The sequence below is a fragment of the Theropithecus gelada genome, chromosome 3 (genome assembly GCF_003255815.1).
Source record: "Theropithecus gelada isolate Dixy chromosome 3, Tgel_1.0, whole genome shotgun sequence".
Taxonomy (NCBI): domain Eukaryota; kingdom Metazoa; phylum Chordata; class Mammalia; order Primates; family Cercopithecidae; genus Theropithecus; species Theropithecus gelada.
Window position 1 is genome coordinate 26938507 of NC_037670.1, and position 6367 is coordinate 26944873.

Here is a 6367-nt window from a genome sequence, read left to right on the forward strand (position 1 = left end):
TTTCTGAGTCCCAGAAGTAAGACAAGGAATTCCAATAACATCAGGCATAATCTTATTAACATGACAAAAACTGGCACTAATCTCAATTCCAAGTATCATCTATTAACCCAAATGTAATATTAATTATTGCTATATTATCAATTCTGGTAGGAGAATGAGGAAGACCAAATCGGGCATAACTACACAAAATTCTAGCCTATTTATCAATTACACATATAGACTGAATGTCCATTCTAACCTACAACCTTTCTACAATAATGTTACATCTACAAATTACAAAATATTAATAATCACTGTATTCATATTTATTTAATTTAAATATAACTTCCACACATTATCATTATTACATACATGGGGTAAATTATCACTAGTAACTTCCATATCTTTGTATTTCTGTTATCTCCAAAAGACCTACCTCCACTTACACGATTTTTACCAAATGACTTAGTAGCCAAGAATTAACAAAAAATAACAGCATTATTATACTAACATTTATCACCATCATAGCACTACTCAACTTATATTTTTATATGGGATTAATCTATTCTACATCATTAATGACATTCCCCAAAACCAATAACATAAAAACAAAATGACAATTTGAAAATATAAAACAAACATTCTTCCTTCCCTCGTTTATTTTGTTATCAGCCTTTTTCTTCCCACTTAAACCAGTATTCTCAACATTGGATTAGGAATTTAGGTTAGGCAGACCAAGAGCCTTCAAAACCCTAAGCAATATTTTATATTTTATTCCTGAAAAATTAAGGACTGCAACTCTATCTTACATCAATTGAATGCAAGTCAAACATTTTAATTAAACTGAATTCTCATTAGATTGGTAGTATCCAACCTCAAGAAAATTTGATTAACAGTGAAATACCCTAATCACCTGTCTTCAGTCTACTTCTGCTGTTGAGAGAAAAGGGCAGGGGAAGCCCTGGCAGAATTGAAGCTGCATCTTTGAGTTTGCAATTTGATGTGACTATTCACCTTGAGGCTCAGTAAAAAGAGGGTTCAACCTCTGTCTTTAGATTTACGGATGAAGGCTTCCTCAGGCATTTCACTCTTCTACCTATATTGATTAATCGTTGATTATTTTCAACAAACACAAAGATATTGGTACATTACAGTATTTGGTGCTTGAGCCAGAATAGTAGGAACTGACATAAATCTCTTAATATGAGCCAAACTGGGTCAACCAGGAGCCCTATTAGGCGATGATCAAATTTATGTCATTATAACTGCCCATGCATTTGTAATAATCTTTTTAATAGATATGCCTATCAAAATAAGAGGACTTGGTAACTGAATAGCTCCCTAAATGACTGAGCCCAGATACAGCATTCTCCAGAATAAACAATATAAGCTTCTGACTTTTTTCACCATCGTTTTGACTTCTGCGCTGGAGCTGGGACTGGGTAAGCATCTTTAGTTGGAAATGTAGCACACGCAGGGGCCTCTTACAATTTTCTCATTATGCTTAGCAGGTATTTCATCAATTTTAGAAGTTACTAATTTTATTACAATAATTATTAATATAATACCACCAGTCATATCCCAATATCAGACATTTTATTCTTCTATAAAATAAGAACATTTATGTTTTGTTATATTATTGTATTTTATATATGTGTAGTGTATACTAACTTAAAGGGAAAAATGTAAACAAAATGAAAGTCATGGGGAAAATGGCATCTTGCTTTAATCTTCAACTTAAAGTTATTCTTAAGAATCCATTTATACCATTATGTCAAATTTTAGTCATCCCTGCAGAATTTTAGATGAATGAAAACAGACAAGGCAACACCAAGGAGTTAAGCACAGAAAGTGATATTGATTAAAAAGTTGAAAGTAAAATCTACTTTGGCTAGAAATGAACATTCAGATCTGTCTCTCCAGAAGAAAATCTAACTTGAATCATAATGGTTCATGTTTTGACTAGTTCATACCATATCAATGAGCAACTTAGGACTTGAAAATAACTTTTCTCAGCTGCATTTGACTACCTAAAATCCTCCTGAGCATGCTGTTTGTCATGTCTTACTGCTCTGAAATAATCATCTATTTCTGAAAACCAGGAAACGAGTTTGCTTGTAATTTAAATTTCAAAAAATAATTTGTAGAAAACACAAACAGAATCAACTGTTTAAAGGCTTATCCTTTTCTTCACTGTACAACAGCTACTTCTACAAAAAAAGAGTATGTGAATACTTTCTAAGAACTCAAAAACGAGAAAACCAAAATCAGAAGGTGCGTGAATATATGTACACGTGTGTGTACAGACTTAATCTCTACATCCCCCAAAACAGATTTAAACAAGTAATCTCAACATTCTAAATTCAGAAAACAGACATAAACAGTTTTGTTGCTAAATCAGTGGTATTACTAGCTGAAATGTTTAGTAGAATACTGCACCTATAGTTCAGCAGTACTTTGATTATATCCCATTTAAAAAATCAAAATAATAAGCACATTCTTCTAATATCAGAGAATTCTCTCACTTTTTATTTATTTTGACATACTGATATTTCCATAAACTTGCAAGTGGAAGATAAGCTGTTCAATAAAAGCTTTCTTATATATATAATATACAGAAATTATTTTAAAAGTCTGTTCATATAACAGATTATTTTGGTACTAACAAAAAATTAAGATACAAATAATTGGCTAGAAATGAAACCATCACTAAACCAAGACACACAGGGCTTTCCTGCACTTCATTTCAGGAAAATATTCCAAGTAATTCTTACTGTGTTAGAAGAATAATGTACATTTGTCATAGTATGTATTATAATATTCCCTTAAGGCAGTGACTGTTTAAAGTTTTTAAATTAAACAATGTCCAGGCTTACTTCTGTCTGTGTATTCAGTAATAATCATATCACTGGTTACCCACAATTCTCTCCTCATGCCAAAAAAAAAAAAAAAAAAACCCAGAAAACAAAAAAACCCCTCAGTTAGTTGTTTTCTTAAGTCTAAGCCAAACAAACTAATAATAGCAATTTAATTAGCAAGCTGTAAATCAGAGAGGTATAGAAATTTAGCAGTTAAACTGTATTTCCTGCCTATAGTACTGCTGCTACTTAATCTATTTTCTTCATGTATTAGAAGAATGAATAGGCAGTGATGGTCAAAATAAGAATTTCAATATTGCAGCAAATCACAGAAGAGTGACAGAAAGAGTTCCTAATGTAATCTTAATGATCCTTTAAAAGGTAAAGGATTCTGTGCGTATGTGTGGAAAGGAGTAAGAAATAAAAGCAGGAGGTTAAGACAGGTATTTAAAGGGAATGCCGAGATAGCTACATTAGAATATTTATTGAAAAAAAGTTGCTCTGAAGTCTGCCCAGTGTACCAAAAACATAAAACAGAAAAAACCAAAACAAAAAACAGAGCAGACATTAGTGCAAGTTTAACCTGATAATTTATTTGTGGGAAAAAAGCCAGTTTTGATGAGAAAAAGTTCAGTCCTTTCCTTGTAAATACAAAGAAACACAACAGGAGTTTTAAAGGTAGTAGGCCAGAAAATGCAACGGTAACTCTTATAATCCTTTTCAATTAAACAGACAAATCAAGTTGAAGACAAGTGTTAAAATACTATTCAGCCTGAATATTTATCAGTCTATATGTCTTGTTGTTCAGTTGGCTTTTGATTAAAAAAAAAAAGCCGACAAACTATATAAGAGCTACCACCACATTTAGAGTGATGAAAATAGTTTCCCCCAAATATATTGTTTAACCTCTAAAGCATAAAAAGCTATATAATAACTAATACAAATTAACCAGTGTATTTACAAAATTAATGCAATTTTGGACCGATGATATTACACTGTATTGGTGGTAAAGTACTAGGCACAAGAATATATACATCTATTAGGCATTTTCAGTCTAATCAGTCTCTAAGTTTATCATTTAATTTTTGGCAATATATAATAACTGGTATGCATTTTGGTACTTAAGTCATGAATTGTGGAGAACAAGAAGCAATTATAGTAACAGGGTTTATATCTAACAAACAATTACAGCGTTGAACCAATCTCTTCTATGAACTTCGTGATTTGTTTTGCCGTTGGTCACTTGCAGTAAATCCTTGATTCGATTCCTCCGTATTCAGGCTTTCTCCATCTGCAGTCTCTAACATTTTTTCATCTTCGTCATCATCACGTAGGTTTTTTGAAACTAGCTAGCTAGTTTGACATTCTTTCATTGTAATGAAGCTTCCTTTTCATTTCAAATTGTCACTTTTGTTTCTTGTTCTTCAGGTGAGAGGTTACTATCCTCCTTTCCACTGTTGTCTTGTTCCTGAACCCGATACTTTGGTTCTGAGCCTTCAGCAGCAGCTAATTTCTTAGCTAAGATATCTGGTGCCATGTTTTCAGTGGTGTCTGTATCACTACATGCATCTTCATCATCACCCATAATACGATGGGAAGAAGTGCTTGGTTCATCTGTTTTCATTAAACCATAATCTTTGTCTGCTGGATGATATGTTGCCAGGATGTTCATTTCATCCTACTTCCGGGATTTTTTGCTCAGCTCCTAGTCCACACTCCCGTGGGGCTGTTCGGCAGACGCCACAATAGAGGAAGTTGTTCTTCAGGATCCCCTTGATTGACCGGTGCGAGGTTGTCCAGGCCGCCATTGCCGGGGCTCCCTCTCTTGGCTCAGGGTCGCAGCTCGTCGTAGGGTCCGCTACGAAAGGGTCCGGCACTAGCAGAGACCCGCAGGCAGCTGTGGAGCCCGGTCAGGGCTAAAGCGGCCGCACCCACTGTCTCGGAACCGGTTACCGGAGCGGTTGTCAGGACTCGACGACGCCGGGGCCAGAGCCAACGCCAAACGGGTGGCGACTCTTCGCGTGCGCTTAGCCGCCAACGCTTCACCCGCAGCTCGCGGTGAGACCTCGGCCTAGAGCCCCGCCGCGCGGAGCGACGCCGACGCCGAACACATTTATTCTTATTTTGAATGAACCATTTTTTTCCCAATGGAAAACCTCCCTTCAGTTAGGAAGATGAATTTCAAAGGTTCTGAAGAGTGGGTTAGCAACTTTTGTCAGAGTCCTCTTGGAAAGGTGAAAGTGATAGTTCCACAGCGGGAAAACATTGGTTTCCCAATCTGCTTCTGAAAAGGAATTCTTCTGGCTGAATAGGTTGGTAGGTTGAGTCGAGTCACCTTTCTTGGGATGGGCTGGGTTCTTCTGTTTGATCCATGGAATCTTGGCCATTTTTAGGGCAGCCTAAGGGTATGAGTCGGCTCTAGGACATATCGGGGGGCTCTGCTGTACATAGCAGTCCTTGGGCAGTTGGTGGTGATGAGGATGTTGATGCAGACAAGGTTCCATGTGGTTCCCCTGGAGTTAGCTGTACTCCTCTGGGAAGCCCCCGGGTGAACATTCTTTCAGAGTCCTCCGGAGGATGTGAAAACCAGGAAAGCCTCCCTAAAGTCACACCTGCCTGAATCTGGTACCCATCTGGGTCCATTCAGTCTCTGGGGATCTTTGCTGGCCTAGGTTTATGGACAAATAATCAGTGGGTAATGGGATCGGAAGCCTTAAATCAGACAACTTTCCAGATCTAATCCAAGCCCTTCATTTTATTGATGAGGAGACTAAGGCCCAGGTAAGAAGAACTGAATGATGTTTAGAATCCAAGTGTCCTGACTCATGCTTCAAGTCACTGCTGTGTCAGGGGTTTTCAAATAGCCGTGATCTTAGTCACTTGGATGCTTGTTAACCGTGCAGATTCCTGGGCTACCTCTGATATTCTCGTTTTCATAAATACTCTGGGTTAAGATTATCTAATTAGAATATAATGTGAGCTATATGGGTAGTTTAAAATTTTCTAGTAGCCCTCTGACAAAGGTAAAAGAAAAGTAAAAGTTTAGTAATATATTTTAATCCAATGTAAACAAATTTTAACATATAATCACTATAAAAAGTTATTGAGTTATTTGACTTTTTTGGGGTACTATCTCTTTGAAATTTGGTGTGTATTTTACAGCACGTCTAATTTATTTATTTGTTTATTTTGAGCCATTCTTCCTGATGTTCTCCCTCCCCCCACCCCCAACAGGTCCCAGTGTGTCATCCCCTACCATGTGTTTATGTGTTCTCATCATCCAGCTCACAATAATAAGTGAGAACATGCAGTGTTTTGTTTTCTGTTCCTGCGTTACTTCACTTGGAATTATGGCTTCCAGCTCCATCCATATCCCTGCAAAGGGCATGCTCCTTTTTATGGCTGCATAGTATTCCGTGTTGTATATGTACCACATTTTCTTTATCCAGTTTATCATTGATGGGCATTTGGGTTGGTTCCATGTCTTTGCTATTGTGAATAGTGCTGCAGTGAACATAGATGTGCATGTA

At 36.6% G+C, this 6367-nt stretch overlaps 1 pseudogene across 1 annotated transcript; it reads right to left on the reverse strand.

The window, feature by feature from the left end:
• Nucleotides 1-2853: 2853 nt before the first annotated feature.
• On the reverse strand, nucleotides 2854-4645 carry LOC112621233 (annotated as a pseudogene). The gene has a single exon (XR_003118690.1). The product of XR_003118690.1 is annotated as a protein phosphatase inhibitor 2 pseudogene (transcript).
• Between the last annotated feature and the right edge of the window lie 1722 nt (nucleotides 4646-6367).